The 19,584-nt window shown below is 38.6% G+C and overlaps 1 protein-coding gene across 1 annotated transcript in view; it reads right to left on the bottom strand.

Annotated features, from left to right (window-relative positions):
• Positions 1 to 19,584, bottom strand: part of b4galt2 (UDP-Gal:betaGlcNAc beta 1,4- galactosyltransferase, polypeptide 2) — a gene marked incomplete at its 3' end in the record, with an annotated part of 245,240 nt that overhangs the window by 68,627 nt on the left and 157,029 nt on the right. The gene's annotated exons all lie outside the window — the stretch shown is intronic.

The raw sequence follows: 19,584 nt of genomic DNA, 5'->3' as shown, positions 1-19,584 counted from the left end.
TTAAATTGCACAATTCTGAGAGAAAAAAAGTCTGAATTGTGAGATAAAAAGTCGCAATTACGGGTTTTATTTTTAAATTTAGTGGCGGAAAAAAGCTTCCATAAAACACAATGCATTTAGAGCAGGGGGTGAAAAATTTTTAACAGGATGATGTGTTCTATTTTCTTATTTTGTTTAACGATTTTCTGCCCTTCAGAAGCTAATACAGGTTTCCCAGAAGACAAAATGAGTACAATGTACCCTGTTCAACCAATACAAACGATCTTAACGCATTGCCTTCTTGGGCATCAGTACCTTGTTCTTTTTTCGGCCTGCTTTTTTTGCTTCAGTAGATATTGTGGAAAACTGATGTTGGTGTACATAATATGCAGAGGAAACCCAAGTCTTTGGTGGTCCCTTTGTGTTACATTTATTTATTTATTTAACAGGGATAATGCAGTCAAACATAGATACAACTCCTACATTTCAACATACCTTATTAGTGTTCCAGAGTATTCTAAAGTATTTCGATTAAGTTTAAAAACTTGTGTAATCTAACAAAACACATTACAAATGACTTACTAAAGCCTGTATTTTGTAATCTGTAGTGAAATTTGTGACATTTTGAAAGTCGCCTGGTTGCCTCCAGCGGGTTTGGGCCAGGTCTGGTCGATCAAGCAGTTTAGGGGATCTCAACCTCCCAATGGGTGGCACTAGATGAATCATACACTGTGTTTCTAGCAATCAGCTCACATTAGCGCTATCAGAACACCTGCTGTCAGCTAATAAACCAGAGAGAGTTGCTGCAAGTCCCCCTGTCAATGTGAGTTACTGCAGTCTTCAGTAACACTCGCGGGCAGAAGAGAACTCTTCCTCTTCAAGAAAAGGGCTCTATGCTTCTCTCTATACCCAGCACAACTAGGCCTGGCTAATTTTGATGTGTTGGTAGTCCAGTGGCTTAAGATGCATGCCGTGTTTCTCTCTTGGTTTTATTGTTTGTTCTGAGCAACACTGTCACCACAGGGATCTCATGCAAGAAATCACAATGAGGCTCTATTAATCATTCTGTGCTAACAAGGGACAAAACGCATGTCCAGTCTTATTTTCGTTCCCTTCTGTGTTTTGTGGACTGTAAAGTAAATGATAAATTACAAAGCATGACAGTATCAGTATCACGAGGCAAACTGGCAAAAGAAGCCTGCCTCTATTTCTCGAAAGGTTCTGTACGACATACCGTTTCTTGTTAAGGGGACAGATTTCCTTTCATGGTTTCTGAAGGTCAATTTAAGACCAATTAAAGACAATGTAAGGAATACATTGAAGGGAAATTCACACATAAACATGTTCTCTGAATGTAAATGAGTTGTATTAGTGACACTTCAAAATTTGAAAATACAATTTCCAACAGATCTCCATAACTTTTTAATTAATTGTACAAAATATAGCTTAAAGCTTGAGAAGAAATATTGGGAAATCTTGGGAAATTTTATGATTGAAACAAGAACAAATATCTGCCAATGTGTTCATAAGATGTTAGTAATCTTCAGACCTAGTGACATATATTTGTTCTTGTTTTAAGCATTATTTTGTTCAATTTCTCTCTTGATTTAAGGATGTTTTGCATTTGTGCTGGAGAACAAAAATCCTGAGAAAGGTCATCATTTTCTGCAGTGCATGCAATTCAATTTATGTCCTTATGGAATCTGGTATATTTTTGTTTTATAGTTTATTCTGTTATTGACGGCTTTAATGGTTGGATTAAATTTGACTGACTTTAGTTCAGCTTTAGAACACAAATGAAGATGTTTTTAATGAAATCTGAGAGATTTCTGTCCTCCATTGACAGTCTAAGCAACTTCCACTGACGCTTCAGAAAGTCCATAAAGAGATCATAAAGCGAATCCATATGAATCAAGCGGTTTATGGCAAATTTTCTGAAGAGACTCGATCGCTTTATATGAAGAATGAAAGTCAGACGGGTTTGGACCGACATTAGGATGAGTAAATGATGACAGGACTTACACTTTTGTGTGAACTGTCCCTTTAAGTGTTCTGATCTTTTGATTTATTCATCCAAAATTTGACAAATTCTGTGATATTCTGCATTATACAGTAAATTCCATCCATGTTCCCTGCATTGCAGAAATCATAGGGCCCTACTTTAATGACATTATATTGAATTTAAGACTTTCTAATCCAATGTAAGACATTTTTAAGGCCTTAAATTGTGGCCTTTTTAAGACCTCCACTCAGAAAAAAACAAAGCTAATTTGAAGGTATTATTGTGTTCCTGGTCATAACTTTTAATGGAAAACATAAAGAATGAAAACTTTAGTCAAATCTGTCATTTCCATGTCAGACGCAATCGTTTAACTTGCTGGAAAGTTACAGAAATTTCAGTTTGTCTGAGGGGGATAAAACTACATAGACTAGATGTTATGAAGGAGGGCTGAAGCGGAGATGTGGGTGAGCGTGAGATGCATGCTAATGTAGTGTAATAACGTCTCTGGCCTCATTTTTGTTAATCTGTTCGGCTATTGGGGCTTGTAGGATAAAAGAGACCCTGCACATCAGCAGGTGATTAATATACACTCAGCTGTCAGCCGGTATGGAATTCAGATAAGTTGCGCAGCATGAAGAAGCTTCATAAACCAGGCTTATGAAATAAATGTGCTACAAGTATAATGCTGGGAGACAGGTGGGTGTTACATCAACGCTCTTCTTTGACAGGCAAGCGTTCCGATGTTGGGGAAAGGGGGATTTCACAGAGGTAATTTAACTGCACAATGTGAACTGTGAAAATGTCAAACATCTTAACAGCCGGGCTATATTCACAGACAACGTCTGGCGATGGGATGTAAAGGTCCTTATCATGCAACTTCATTAAATGTATCTCTAATGCCTCTGTAAGTTTCCTTTTGTGCTGGAGAAAAAGCTTTTTAATATGTATATGAATTACTTAGTAATACATTCAGAGTTCTTCACAGAAAATAAATCACACTATAAAGCAAGTTCACAAGTTCTCACATTCATACAAATCAATACGCAGTAAATCTGAACTTGCACTGTTAGTTGCACTCAAATCTTGTTCACATTACTTAAAAAACTCATGTAACTACATGAACTTAAATTTACTGAGTTGTTTAAATGAGTATTGTCAGCTTTACTTATTAAGTGTTTGTTTGGTCAACTTAACATTGCTGAGTGAAACGAACAAACTGGGCAGTGGATCTGTAGTTCCCAGCATGCTTTGCAAGGGACTGCATTAGGAGAGTACATTTAGGGATTAAAGTTTTATTTTATTTTATGTTTTTTTTTTCTTCAGTATATGGAAAGATGTTGTTAGTTAATGTTATTGTTTAATGTTCAGTTATGTTGGACATTTAGAGGAGTTTCTGTGATTTCTGTGATATAATGTACATTTGTAGCTTTCCTATAGCTCAAACAGTAGAGCGTGGCGCTAGCAACGCCAAGGTCATGGGTTCGATTCCCAGGGAAAGCAAGAACTGACAAAATGTAAAATGTGTACCTTGAATGCAATGTAAGTCGCTTTGGATAAAAGCGTCTGCCAAATGCATAAATGTAAATGTAAATGTAAAATGTAAATTTGTGTATGTGTTTAATGTATATTTATATATAAATATAGCACATTTTCCTAAATAGATAAGTGCATGTGTGTGTATTCAAATATGCATAATAATTATACACAGTACACATATATTATGTAAACACAAACTTTTAGTTTGGATGCGATTAATCATATGATAGCCTTAATATATATATATATATATATATATATATATATATATATATATATATATATATATATATATATATATATATATATATATATATATATATATATATATATATATATATATATATATATATATATATATATATATATATATATATATATATATATATATATATATTGCCAAGACAAGTGCAAAGTATGTAAAAATAAAAAACACACACACACACACACACACAAACATAATAAATAAAAATGCTTTAGAAGTAAGAATTAGACTGTGTAATATAAAATATTAAAAATATTATAATATAGTACGTACACTCTAAAAAATGCTGGGTTAAAAACAACCCAAGTTGGGTTGAAAATGGACTAACCCAACAATTGGGTTGTTTTACCCCAACGATTGGGTTGTTTTAAGCAAACATTTAACCCAACCACTGGGTTAAAACGACCCATTCACTGGGTTAAAACAACCCAATTGCTGGGTTAGTCAATTTTCAACCCAACTTGGGTTGTTTTTAACCCAGCATTTTTTAGAGTGTACATATGCAAATGTGCATTATTGACTATGTGCAAAACATTAATACATTAACGTGCAAATTACATGTATGTGTGTGTATTTAAATATGCATTATAATTATACACAGATATATACAGTACACACACACACACACACAGACACACAGACACACACACACACACACACACACACACGTACAGTATATATATATATATATATATATATATATATACACTGTATATACAAACCTTTATTTTTGATGCGATTTGATGCGAGCAGGGAAAGTCTGTGGACCCCAGTACTCTTAAAAGGCGATGTCAAGGCAAAGAAAGTCCGCCTTAGTCCATGTTCAGGACACGCTGTTCACTCAGCCAATGTCTTAATCTTCAAGTATCGCCCTAAGCCATCGTGCAAACTGTCTTCCTAGTGAGTGAGTCGGCCATTCAGACTCTGTTGGGCTCAACTGTTTTCATGAGCTCACTGACACTAGCAAATCTTATTACAGGCTTCCAGCAGGTCAAGCTGAAACGCTCTCGGCGCTCGCATTACAAAAGCACTGCGCTGACATTTGGAGAGAGAACTTTCAATGCTAACAATCCAAATCAAACCAATGATGGCAGTGGATTGGCCAGCCTGACACCAGTGTTAGTCTCCGAAAGACGGCAAACCCCCTCCGCTTCCGCAGCGCTATCTGAAAGGGTCTTACAGCTGAAGTGTTAACACTGCACACAATCAGAGCCGTGTGCTGTACGAGACCCACTGCTGCGTTTCGGCTAGCCTATGATCCTCTCTCTATATGCCTCGCTGGCCGAGCTCCAAGCCTTTCCCTCCTGAGGGAGGGCCTGATGTGTTCTTCATAACATGTGTAACAGAAAGCTAGCCCTTGATCCACCATCCCAAATCCAATAAGCAAAGTGTATGTAGCCACATTCATGAGCATCCTAAATGAGTTATGTTTGAGCGTGAGTGAGAGAGAGACGCTTGGTCTCTACAGAGGTACTATTGTTGGTCTATTTAAAGAGATAGTTCACCAAAAATGAACATCCTGTCACTATTTACTCACCCTTGTGTTTTTTTTCAAACCTGTGTGATGTTCTTTCTTCTGCAGAGCAAACAAAAAAAGAAAATTTGTACTACTGTTCTCATGCTGTTTTTGCATTGATAATATCCTCCTGGGACCCAGAAAAAAAAAGTTTTTTTTGAATGTTGTATTTTTTCATGTCATAAATTTTTTTGAGAGCATAAGAAACAATTGGAAAAAAAAAACATTTTTGAAAAATTATATTTTATAATATGTTATGATATGTCCTCTGTAGTTGACACCAGGACCAGGACATAAAATGACATGAAATTGCATGTATAGGCAAAAACAATGGGATTTATTTTTAATTCACCAATCAATTTTTAGGTTTCAGGATTTTTTTTAAACACATTTTGTTTAAAGATGAAATTCTGAACTATGTTATGAAAGATATAATGAAATGCATTGATATACCATTTTACTTTATGCAATATGTGGATAAAATTACCATACTTGGATTTTCCCATTCAATACAATGTATCTATACACTGCATCTAATTTGCATATTAATGTGTTCTTGGTGCAACATGTAATGAAAAAAATAAGTGTAATAATGGGAGTAATAATTGGCAACATTTTCATAATAATATCTAATATTTCATAGGAATATTGATATGCAATTTATTTCCCTATTCACTTGTTATGTCTCCAAAATGCCTGATAAACATGACTTAAGTCCTGGCGTCTCTACAGTGGACATTTATGAAATCAATGCCGTTTTGTTACAGAAAGTTATATTTTGATTAGAAACGCCCTTAACATTTTCCTGAGATGTTGATTTATAACAAACAATTTGAAAATTAATTAGATTTAAATTATAATAAAAAAATATTATCATATTTCCATAAGAGTGCTGAACATTAATGTCAGCCGTTTTTAAAGACCAAGAAGAAGTTGTTGTCCTGGTGAAACCTCCAAACATTTGGCATTGCTCTTTACAGGACATCCAGACTATGACATGTGACATGTATGATGTCAGAGAATCACTAAACTATAATGTCCACTACAGTGGACAAAAGTTTATTTGTGGGTCCCAGGAGGATAAATGGGAACGTAAGCTTTTAAGCTCCAAAAAGGAGACAAAAACTACATTAAAATATCAAAAAAGTGGTACATACAACCCATGTAAATACTGCAAAAAAAATTAAAATGCGCATGTTGCAAAAATCCGGCGGTGCACGTTCATTATGCGCAAACTCTTCTGATGCCCAAATTCGTGTCAATTCCCGTTTTTGCATTGACAGTAAATGGGAACGTAAGCTTTTAAGCTCCAAAAGGACACAAAAACGACATTAAAATATCATAAAAGTGATACATACAACCCACCGACTATATTCCAAGACTTTTAAAGCCATTACAGCAGCTTTTATTTGGCGTGTTCATGAGATGTCAGATTCATGAACAAATCATTCTTTCAAGGAATCAGTTGGTCCAATTTACAAAACAAATGATTCCTTAATGAATCAGACTGATCTGGAGTTCAACACACTGACCAATAATCCAGTTAACAATTCCCATACAACACTACTGTATGACTTGGGATATAGAGGTGTAAAGAGTACCTAAAAACCATACTTGAGTAAAAGTACAGATCCCTTACAGAGAAAATGACTCCAACACAAGCTACAAGTCACCAATTCCAATACGACTTGAGCAAAAGTCTTAGAGTATCTGATTTTAACAGTAAGTATTTTACTCGTACTGAATGTAGGCTGAAAGATGCACTAGTGCTCAACACCTAAGAAACATGCCAGTGAAAAGAAGAAACTATTGATTTGTCAGATTAGGAATCATGTTTATTTTCTAAAATCAAAATACAAACAACACAACAGCATCTTAAACATCTACAAACTCACAAGTCTCAGTTAAGCTCAAGTGCACAAAAAGGCCATAACTAAACCAATATCTTTTAAAAAGGTCTTGTCAATATAGAGCAGGGGTCTCCAAACTCGGTCCTGGAGGGCCACTGCCCTGCAGAGTTTAACTCCAACCCCAATTAAACACACCTGAACCAGCGAATCAGTGTCTAACAAGGCCCTAGTAATGGTGCGTTCACACCGGACGCGATTCGCGCGAGTGATTTACATGTTAAGTCAATGCAGAGACGCGAAATGGCATTCTGCGGCGCGTTTCGCGCGATTGAGGCGGCGCGAAGGAAGCGAATTGAGCGTTTTGAACGCGCGATTCGCGCGAATCGCTCAAGTTGAAAAATCGGAACTTTGGCGGATATTTCGCGCCGCGTTAACCAATCAGGAGCTTGCTCTAGTAGTGACAACAATGAGGAGAAAATCTGTATATTAGTATCTGGTTCAGACAATATGATTATAAGACAATATGATTAAATGACATGAAACACAACCCAGTCTCTTTTTGTTAAATGCAAGTTTATGTATGATCAATAATACAAAAGTATCCGTAATGTATAACAAGCTATACCTAAAATAAAGCAAACAATGCAGTCAAACATTCAAAGTCAGTGCTAGTAAGCTAACGTTACAACTGCAATGTACAGTTATAGCCTAAAAATATAAAGTAATGAAACTTATCTTTGCCCTCAGCCTTAACGATTTGCCAGGGAACAAATTATAGATCCATGAGACCAAAGATCTGCCGTTACAAGACGAATTATAGCTCGAGACACCACAGAGACATCAGAGCCAGCGGCAGACGGCAGAAGGACTGGCCGAGGAAAGGTTGCTCTCGCCGGCTTTGACGAGTGCTGAGCACCGCTGATCCACTGGAGCTCACAACTCCGAAAACGCCAGATAAAATGTTCAAATAGGCACTCTTTATATAAATAAACCACACATTTGAGCTTTAAACAACTACATTATCGACTGAAAAAGTCTTAAAACTAAGTTTTGTCACACATTAACAGTAGATTTTAACAAAAAAAAGACGTGTAAACACAGCCCATGTCAGCCATTTCTCAACGAGACGAGCCGCTGGCAGAAGCCCCGCCCATGACGCGAATTTGCGTCTGTTGTGCAGTGAATGTCACGCGCGATTTGCGCGAGTAAACTCAAAATGTACACGCGTCCACCTTCGCGCGAATCGCGTCCGGTGTGAACGCCACATAAGTCAGGTATGTTTAATTGGGGTTGGAGTTAAACTCTGCAGGACAGCGGCCCTCCAGGACCGAGTTTGGAGACCCCTGATATAGAGGATAAATAAAATAATGTTAAAGGATTAGTTCACTTCAAAATGAACATTTCCTGATGATTTCCTCACCCCCATCTCATCCAAAATGTTCATGTCTTTCTTTCTTCAGTTGAAAAGATTAAGTTTTTTGAGGAAAACATTCCGGGATTTTTCTGCACATAATGGACTTCAATGGGAACCAACGGTTGAAGGTCCAAATCAATGCAGTTTCAAAGGAAGGGCTTCAGAGGCTCTGAGCGATCCCAGACGAGGAATAAAGTCTGATCAAGACAAACCATCCGACATTTTCTTAAAAAAAATAAAAAGTATATACTTTTTACCCTAAATTGCTCATCTTGCGCTGCTCTGCGACGTGCCAAGGATTGTGTAATCAGAATGTCAGAAAGGTCACGCTAGACGTAGGCAGAAGTACCGCCCTCTGTTTACAAGAGCATGAGCGAAGACTAATACAAACATCCTTTAGCAAAAAAAGGTACAAGAGCGATGTCAGACGATTTTGAAGTTGAAGATGGAGTGTTTTTGGCCGAACAGGAGCTCAGCTCAGCTTCACGGCTGAGGCACAAATAAACTATTAACGTAAAGCTTTTACTCTACAACACAAAAGGCACATCCACTTTAATAAAAAAGGAATATTTATTAAACAAGCCAGATCAAGAGCAGAAACGAAATAAAGTGCATAACTGAAAAATAAAGCATAGGCTCAAAACAAAAACAAACAGTGCATCGCACATTAGGCTCCAAATAAAACATAAAATAATAAAGTGCCCAAATCCAATAAATAATTCTAGAAATAAATTTGCAGTTTGCACAATAATAAAAGGGACGGGGCAACTCAAAACAGACGGGGCAACCTAACGCTTTCGCTGATATGACATGTTTGTTGTCGAGCTGTGATATGCAAACTGTTGCTTGCAAAATTTGCATTCGACTTTTTTCCCATTTTCTATTTTAAAAAAATGCTGCCACACTGCCAATGTCTTTGTTGACATGGTAGAAGAGGACTGACTAGGAAAACGCTCTCACAATTAAATAAATGATATACAGCAAAGTAGCATACTTCAGCCTGTCTCTTCTCCAGTGGGTTGGGCTAATCTAAAAGAAGTGAAAACAAGGGGGTGTTCTGAAGACAGACTCTGAAAACACCCCCATTAGCAATCCGTGCTTTCCACCTGATCAAATGAAGTTGAACGCGGCAAAACTGATGAAATGAACGTGGCAAAAAATCTGAATTTTGGTAACTGCATTACTCAACACAAATGTATTGGAGTAAAAAGTACATTTACTCATTCATAAATGTACTCAAGTAGAGAGTAAAAGTTGCTAATATCTCTGATACTCAAAGATACTTAAGATATTTAAGTACATTCACTAAAATACTTCACACCACTGCAAATGTACTACTTTAATGATACTTTTATGGTGCTTTGAGTCCTTTTTGAAGATGAAAAGCTTCAGTCGTTGTTAATTCTACATGGAAAAGAGTGACTTGGACAGTCAGAATTCTCCTTGTTAGCTATACCGGATTGAAGATGCAACAGTACTGAAGTGCCACAAGCGAAGAACCAACACACTCCAAATTAGACCAACTGTACATTGTTATAATCGATCAAGGCACCATCTATACCCCAACCACTCCAAAGGAATCGGGAAAAACATGAATGTCATGAAAGGGAACACAGATGTCCTGAAATCTAGCGGAGTTAGCACAGATACAATGGCTGCAGCCAAATCTAAATTCTGGCAGTGTGCATTAGCACGCGGTCCCACGAGGCTCAGCTGGAGCACAACCAATCACATTCTGCACCCTTCTTATTATCTCCCTAAACATCTGCCCCACGCCTCTACGGGACTCAGAAAAGAGAGGAGCCGTTTGATTAATGATTGAGAATCGCTCTCCTGAATCGTTAAACACATCTGCATCAGCTTGTTTCACAAAGAGCAGGATTCTGTGTGGATGCCTGACCCGAATCTGCTTTAAAGAAAATCATTTGAATCTGAATAAATATGATTTCTGAAGGATCATGTGACACTGAAGACTGGAGTGATGATGATGAAAATTCAGCTTTGCCATCACAGGAATAAATTACATTTTAAAATATATTCAAATTGAAAACAGTTTATTTTAATTATTCACAATTTTAAATTTTTTACTGTATTTCTGATCAAATAAATGCAGTCTTTGTGACTTCACATACTTTTAAACAACAGGTTTACATGCATCAAAGGTCAAAAAACACTTTAATTTTCTCATAATATACAGTGAGTGCACATCACCACAATGTTCAGTGATTCTCAAACGACTCGATGGATGAACCAGTCTCTCTAAATCCCTCCTTTCCGTGAGCCTACTCTGCCCTGATCTATTGTGATTGGTCTACTCTGCCCTGATCTATTGTGATTGGTCTACTCTGCCCTGATCTATTGTGATTGGTCTACTCTGCCCTGATCTATTGTGATTGGTCTACTCTGCCCTGATCTATTGTGATTGGTCTACTCTGCCCTGATCTATTGTGATTGGTCTACTCTGCCCTGATCTATTGTGATTGGTCTACTCTGCTCTGATTGGCCAGACGGCCCAGTCTGTTGTGATTGGTCTACTGTGCTCTGATTGGCCAGACGGCCCAGTCTGTTGTGATTGGTCTACTCTGCTCTGATTGGCCAGATGGCCCAGTCTGTTGTGATTGGTCTACTCTGCTCTGATTGGCCAGATGGCCCAGTCTGTTACTGGGGGTTTTGGTTTCCTTGCCACTGTTGCCTATGGCTTGGCGTGCTCAGTTGGGGACACTAAATTTTTCAACTTAATATCCAAATAAATCTAATTATTAAACTAAATTAACCAAATAAACTAAATGACTGATCTAAAGCCCACACTGTCACTGTATGATAATTGAAATGAACTGATGACATCACCGTTTTCTCCAGAATGGCTAGACAGCTGAATAAAATTATGCTGCATTATTTTCCTGTTTAACACTGTAAAGCTGCTTTGAAACAATCTGCATTGTTAAAAGCGCTATATAAATAAAGTTGACTTGACTTGATTTACGATTGGTCTACTCTGCTCTGATTGGCCAGATGACCCAGTCTGTTACGATTGGTCTACTCTGCTCTGATTGGCCAGATGACCCAGTCTGTTACGATTGGTCTACCGCTTACAGCGGAAATTAACGGCTATTATTAACTGTTTTACAGCTGCATCCAGAGGCTTCCTCAGTGATTGCACACACTGTAAAAACAGTAACAATGATGTCAATTTTACCATATCAGTCCGAGAGCGAGTCCAATGATGAAACATTGGAAGAACTAGTTATTCAACCCGAATCTCCACCGCCAAGACGACTTGAGCAGGAGTTTCTCAGTGATACGCTACTCAGTTTGAGGTACATCATGAGATGTCGAAACTGTAATTCCTCACTATCAGCATTACCAATTGTATGTACATCAACAAACCGATGTGTGTGTATTTCAAATTAATTGCAGGAATCTAATTCACATGCAGGAACTGTATCAATAATAGGACAAACGTTAGCCCAGCGCTAACGTGAATGACTGATGGAACATTAAAGTTTGCAAAGCAAATCTTACTCCATCCTGTATCTTTATTCAAAGTTGTAAGAACGACAGACATCTGCATTAATAGACAGTTTGTTTTAGGTAATTGTGGCCCAGAGATGAAGACAGTACCAATGTGAGTTAACCGGAAAATTAGGCCGAAACTAGGGCTGGACGATTGATCGAAAACTAATCGAAACCAAAATTTAGAACCACTAACTGACGTAATTTTCCCATGTCGGTTATTTCGGTTTTAGTTACGTGACTCCACCCCGTCATCAAGTGCAGTTTGCAGGCACACGGAAAGACGCAGGAGCAGTTATCTTTGTTTATAGATGCTCAGAATTACTACTGTAATTGCATGTTTTACACAGTTTATACACTCAAGTTAATCAACATTCTTATATGCGCTGATACACATACAGAGATGGCGAAGCCAGATCACTTTCACTTGCGTCCTCATGAAGTTTGTCAATTAAATGCGTTTAAAGGCTTGCTAGTTTGAACATTAAAGCGTTTGTGCACTATTCAAGAACAACGTTATGGAAAACTTCTCCTTTCAAGGCTCATGAGATGTTTTCTGTGAGACAGAGAGCCACGTCGTGTCTCTGATAATGCGCACCAGATCACGTTCACTTGCGTCCTCACAAAGCTTTGTCATTTGTATGTGTTTTAAGGCCTGCCAGTTTGAACATTGAAGCGATTTTAGACCATCAGATGTGTATTATGTTGAACTAATGCCTGATATATTGTGACACACACACTCAGACAGTAGCTCGCACATCACGTGAATATCGCACGCAGAGCGAGCACAGAAACTCATTGTCAACGCCGTCCTGTGATTTATCACTAAAGTAGCTTAGAAACTCAACCGTTATATATTTTGATACCTTTGAAGTACAAACCACAGCTTCATAATGAATAGAGATGGTATGACTAATTCACACACACAATCACTCTCTAATTAATGCATTCAAATAAATGTAATGTAGGCCTATATATGGCCTGTGTTAATATATCTGATGTACAGCAAGCAGAAATCTGCCCCTATAGACAGTAGCCACATTTACATGCGCACTTTTTTTTCATTCCGATTAAAATTATTGAAATTGAAAGATTCGGTGGACTGTTTACATGAGACGTTATCTAAACCGATCTGGTGTTTACATGTGCTGACTTTCAGTCGGGATCATTTTGTGACATTCGTTACGTATCGTGGGTCAATAGTTCTGTGTTGGTAGTTTTTATATTTATTTATTTTTCTGTGGGCGGACATGCAGTAGCTTAACCTAATTTATGTCCTATACAATGGCTATTTCAACAGCTGTGAATGATGAATGCGGAATCAAAAATGAATTCAATTCATTTATTTTGAAAAACACAAAATTAACAATAAAATGCACTCAAATTATTATTAAAAACATAGGATATACGGTGAAACATGAATGAAGCATTCAAGACGTGCTTAGCATCATCTACTAAACATATATATTTCAGATGATTAACCCTCAGAGCCCGACGGCATCGCCCACGACGTCACACGGCACCTCCGATAAATATCTATATTATTTCATGAAACTTTTATCGATTTTCTTACCGTTTTTTCCAGCAGAAAGCTAACGAGCTAGCCATCACGGGGGTGTCTTTGGTGTCTTTGTAGCCTTTACAGAAGGTTTTCTATCCAGCCTGGAACATGTGCATCTTTTTGGAGTTGTTCAGCAATAAATCAAAACGCTTACATCCAAGATATATCCACTTGATGTCCATAATTTATAAATTTTCCGTCATTTTTGCCGCTAGTGCGATGCTAGCTGCCATTTTGGATGAGGGTTTGACCAATGACAGGCTGATCCGTCATCCACGTTGGTGTGCGTCATTACGCATGAACCACAGCTCTTTTATTGTGAAGAGAGAGAGACGCACGACTAGTGTTGAGGATAGAGAGAGAGAGAGACGCGCTGCAGTTTTGAGTAGTTTTGTGGATAAAGTTTGAGGAAAAAGTTTGAGGAGAAAGTTTGAAGAGAAGTTCCTGATAGGAACTGTTTTGAGGCTTGGCACCAGTAAATATCCAAAATCCAAAGAGGCCAAAAGCGCCTGGACTTTTTTTGGAAAAATGTAAATAGTTTTGGTTCTGTATAAGTTATCATGTTTATTCCTGAGTTCCAGGACTCTAAAGACTTGAACAAACTGTTTTCCAGAGGAAATATGCTTAGCTTTTATTTATTTGTGTGTGTTTTCAATAAATATTTGAGTGATTCAATTTCCGTTTTATGTTTTCATTTGTCTTTATGGTCCCATAACTTATTTTACATTCAGGTGACATCAATGCAACACAAATATACTGACAGAGCAACTTGTCTTGAAAAAAAAGAGGTGTGTCAATTGTCTGTGCACAACAGGGTTGATGTTTTACAAGCTTTTTTAGTAAATAACACCAGGCGGAAAATTAATTGTAAAAATACCCTTAGGTCTTAAAGGGTTAAGGAAAGATACCATAATCACAAAGGTATAAATATTAACAAAACTAATTAAAGTAGACTGTGGGTAATGTTACTTAACCAATTTGAAGCAATTGTTATTTTTTTTATTATAGCTAACTTAACTGACGAGAAACCGTTCCCCGTTGAAATGGCAACTCTCAACGGCCACCAGGACTTGTACAGTTTTATAAAAGCTATTTATTATTTGTCATAAAGTGTAAGAATCACCTCAGAAAAAGAAATTATTCTGTCACTACTGTCAGGCGCAGTTGAAGCCTAGGACAAACGCTGTCAAGATGAGATGGTGTAGCCAGGCTATGTCTGTGTCATTATTCCAGCATCATGTTCATAACATGTTACGAAATAAAAAGTTTAATACCTCAGAAAAATGAACTTTCCTCTCTTGTCAACATTAGCCTGGTGTGAGCGCGGCGCGCGCTCTTCAGTTGAGGAGGCGCGCGCTGTATATCACGTCAAAGAAAGACGTGCACTCAAAGTAATCGGATCAGGTCGTTTACATGGTGGAATTTTTCGTTTGATCGGTTCATGAAAAGGTTTATCCCACCCCTCTCAAACCCATTACAATTTCATTCGGGTTGGCCATTTTTATTCCGATTGAGGTGTTTATATGGAGTATTTTTATTCGGATTGGACTTTTAAACCGATTACAGTGCTCCATGTAAACACACCTAGTAACTGCTGAAAGTGAACCGTTTCCTTCAAGTATTTTAAAATCACAAAGAAATGCACTTTTTCATTAGAAAAAAATATCCCACCTTTAATAGTAGAAAATATTTACAGTACAAACCTTATCAGTGAACTTTGAGAAAGAAAATCAAAAAATCGTTCATTCATCGTAATCGAGGTAAAATGTTAAATTAATCATGATTTTTATTTTTGGTCAAATCGTTACAGCCCTAGTCGAAAGTATACTTTGTTTTTTACGTGCACACAAGCGTTTTGCTTTACAACTGAAATACTCATGTGCTTCTGCATTCAGCAGCCAATCAGTGAAGGTTATCCGTTTTCATTTCGCAGGTTATCCATAATTGATTTCAGATGAACTGTGTTGATTTGCTCCACTCTTAAACCAGATCAAACTCGGCTAGACTGAAATCCTTGAATACAGTGTAGGACTTTTGCAGCTAATCTAACTAGGGTCAGGCCATAATTGGACCGCCTCCATGCCTGACCTCAATTTCTCACTACTTAAAAGGTCAGGCTTCAGGGAGACAATGTCTTTCTGCCTTGGTCTCTTGCTGGCAACATAGAAATGAAGAACAGAACTCGAGGACATGAGAAGAAGAAAAAAATCAATTATGAATTTGCATTAATTTTGGATTGTAGGCTATACGGATAAACATCTACTGTAAGTACCATCTGTTCACGATATTCATTAAAAATCTAGCAGGACAGTCACGGTCACCCTACATAAAAAAATGAACATTCGGCTATACATTAAATCACTCCTTTTGTTTTTCACAGAAGAAAGACAATCACAGGTTTGGAAAGACATGAGGGCGATTAAACAGAATGGTGAAGGATCCCTTTAAAAAAGTATGACCCATGAAGGATAGACAAATAAAATGGACAAAGGACAAATGCGGTTTGTGAGAAAACGAAAATGGACATCAACCTAGTGAAGCATTGTTTTTGCCTGTCTGTTGGTTTTTATTCAGCTATAAACTTAATGTACCATGTAAACACAGGAACATACTAAAGCAGCTTGTTGACTAGCGCATGATCAAATATAAATATTTTCTTTTTCAAGGATACTGTCTATTAAATGTGGAAAATATCACATCAACAGTAAAGAGTCCTACAAATATATATCATGCATTACCAGAGCAGCGGGCCAAGTTTACAGAAGCACATTTTTTCCTCATCTGTCGGCTCCTTGGAGCGTAACACTCACTCTCGTAAACTGCTGTCAAAACAGTTCCTGCCTTAAAGAGCCCCAGACGGGGAGGGCAGGCAATTAAAGAATTAGACCTTAATATTTCTGACGGTCTTTAGTCTGCAACTGCTAATAGAATTGTGCATTTAAACGCGAGTAAGCTTTAGGATGAGCTTTCTTGATTTGTGTTGCCTATGCGCTTAACTTTAATTACAAATCCCATTAGTCTTAAAAACGGTGCATTACACTGGCAATTTGATAAACAGATGGCATGACTCCCTACCTCACATTCAGCACAACACTCCACTTTGAATATGGGGAAAACATCATTACTTTCACTTAGGAGCCCTTGCCCACTAAAATGAGCCAATTACCAAAAAAGACTCTTGATCATTTTAGCTGTTTGTCCTTCAAAAGACATACAAGCCAGCCAGCAATTTGCATTCCTCCTCTGGGTGCGTGTGTGTGATGTGCACGACGATAAGCTGGATATGTGCCTTGATATTCTCTATAGGATGTGGAAATATCTTACTATTTTTCAAAGAAAACGTCCCACTTTATATTAGGTGGTCTTAACTAGTATGTACTTACATCAAAACCTAAGTATAATGTATTTATTGTGTTTGTATTGTATTGCAAAACACTGATATTGAGGTGGGATACGGGTAAAGTTAGGGACAGGTGTGGTGGTGTGGGTAAGTTTAAGGGTAAAGTTAGGGACAGGTGTGGTGGTGTGGGTAAGTTTAAGGTAAAGTTAGGGACAGGTGTGGTGGTGTGGGTAAGTTTAAGGTAAAGTTAGGGACAGGTGTGGTGGTGTGGGTAAGTTTAAGGTAAAGTTAGGGACAGGTGTGGTGGTGTGGGTAAGTTTAAGGTAAAGTTAGGGACAGGTGTGGTGGTGTGGGTAAGTTTAAGGTAAAGTTAGGGACAGGTGTGGTGGTGTGGGTAAGTTTAAGGGTAAAGTTAGGGACAGGTGTGGTGGTGTGGGTAAGTTTAAGGTAAAGTTAGGGACAGGTGTGGTGGTGTGGGTAAGTTTAAGGGTAAAGTTAGGGACAGGTGTGGTGGTGTGGGTAAGTTTAAGGGTAAAGTTAGGGACAGGTGTGGTGGTGTGGGTAAGTTTAAGGTTAAGTTAAGGACAGGTGTGATGGTGTGGGTAAGTTTAAGGGTAAAGTTAGAGACAGGTGTGGTGGTGTGGGTAAGTTTAAGGGTAAAGTTAGGGACAGGTGTGGTGGTGTGGGTAAGTTTAAGGGTAAAGTTAGGGACAGGTGTGGTGGTGTGGGTAAGTTTAAGGTAAAGTTAGGGACAGGTGTGGTGGTGTGGGTAAGTTTAAGGGTAAAGTTAGGGACAGGTGTGGTGGTGTGGGTAAGTTTAAGGTAAAGTTAGGGACAGGTGTGGTGGTGTGGGTAAGTTTAAGGGTAAAGTTAGGGACAGGTGTGGTGGTGTGGGTAAGTTTAAGGGTAGAGTTAGGGACAGGTGTGGTGGTGTGGGTAAGTTTAAGGGTAAAGTTAGGGACAGGTGTGGTGGTGTGGGTAAGTTTAAGGTAAAGTTAGGGACATGTGTGGTGGTGTAGGTAAGTTTAAGGGTTAAGTTAGAGACAGGAGTGGTGGTGTGGGTAAGTTTAAGGGTAAAGTTAGGGACAGGTGTGGTGGTGTGGGTAAGTTTAAGGGTAAAGTTAGGGACAGGTGTGGTGGTGTGGGTAAGTTTAAGGTAAAGTTAGGGACATGTGTGGTGGTGTAGGTAAGTTTAAGGGTTAAGTTAGAGACAGGAGTGGTGGTGTGGGTAAGTTTAAGGGTAAAGTTAGAGACAGGTGTGGTGGTGTGGGTAAGTTTAAGGGTAAAGTTGGAGACAGGTGTGGTGGTGTGGGTAAGTTTAAGGGTAAAGTTAGGGACAGGTGTGATGGTGTGGGTACGTTTAAGGGTAAAGTTAGGGACAGGTGTGGTGGTTTGGGTAAGTTTAAGGGTAAAGTTAGGAACAGGTGTGGTGGTGTGGGTAAGTTTAAGGGTAAAGTTAGGGACAGGTGTGGTGGTGTGGGTAAGTTTAAGGGTAAAGTTAGAGACAGGTCTGGTGGTGTGGGTAAGTTTAAGGGTAAAGTTAGGAACAGGTGTGGTGGTGTGGGTAAGTTTAAGGGTAAAGTTAGGGACAGGTGTGGTGGTGTGGGTAAGTTTAAGGTAAAGTTAGGGACAGGTGTGGTGGTGTGGGTAAGTTTAAGGTAAAGTTAGGGACAGGTGTGGCGGTGTGGGTAAGTTTAAGGGTAAAGTTAAGGACAGGTGTGGTGGTGAGGGTAAGTTTAAGGGTAAAGTTAGGGACAGGTGTGGTGGTGTGGGTAAGTTTAAGGTAAACTTAGGGACAGGTGCGGTGGTGTGGGTAAGTTTAAGGTAAAGTTAGGGACAGGTGTGGTGGTGTGGGTAAGTTTAAGGTAAAGTTAGGGACAGGTGCGGTGGTGTGGGTAAGTTTAAGGTAAAGTTAGGGACAGGTGTGGTGGTGTGGGTAAGTTTAAGGTAAAGTTAGGGACAGGTGTGGTGGTTTGGGTAAGTTTAAGGTAAAGTTAAGGACAGGTGTGGTGGTGTGGGTAAGTTTAAGGGTAAAGTTAGGGACAGGTGTGGTGATGTGAGTAAGTTTAAGGGTAAAGTTAGGGACAGGTGTGGTGGTGTGGGTAAGTTTAAGGGTAAAGTTAGGGACAGGTGTGGTGGTGTGGGTAAGTTTAAGGGTAAAGTTAAGGACAGGTGTGGTGGTGTGGGTAAGTTTAAGGGTAAAGTTATGGACAGGTGTGGTGGTGTGGGTAAGTTTAAGGTAAAGTTAGGGACAGGTGTGGTGGTGTGGGTAAGTTTAAGGGTAAAGTTAGGGACAGGTGTGGTGGTGTGGGTAAGTTTAAGGTAAAGTTAGGGACAGGTGTGGTGGTGTGGGTAAGTTTAAGGGTAAAGTTAGGGACAGGTGTGGTGGTGTGGGTAAGTTTAAGGTAAAGTTAGGGACAGGTGTGGTGGTGTGGGTAAGTTTAAGGTAAAGTTAGGGACAGGTGCGGTGGTGTGGGTAAGTTTAAGGTAAAGTTAGGGACAGGTGTGGTGGTGTGGGTAAGTTTAAGGTAAAGTTAGGGACAGGTGCGGTGGTGTGGGTAAGTTTAAGGTAAAGTTAAGGACAGGTGTGGTGGTGTGGGTAAGTTTA

This window comes from Gobio gobio, assembly GCF_949357685.1.
Source record: "Gobio gobio genome assembly, chromosome: 6".
In the NCBI taxonomy this organism is placed as follows: domain Eukaryota; kingdom Metazoa; phylum Chordata; class Actinopteri; order Cypriniformes; family Gobionidae; genus Gobio; species Gobio gobio.
The sequence above is the reverse complement of the archived record's forward strand: the minus strand, read 5'-3'. Positions and strand labels throughout refer to the sequence as shown.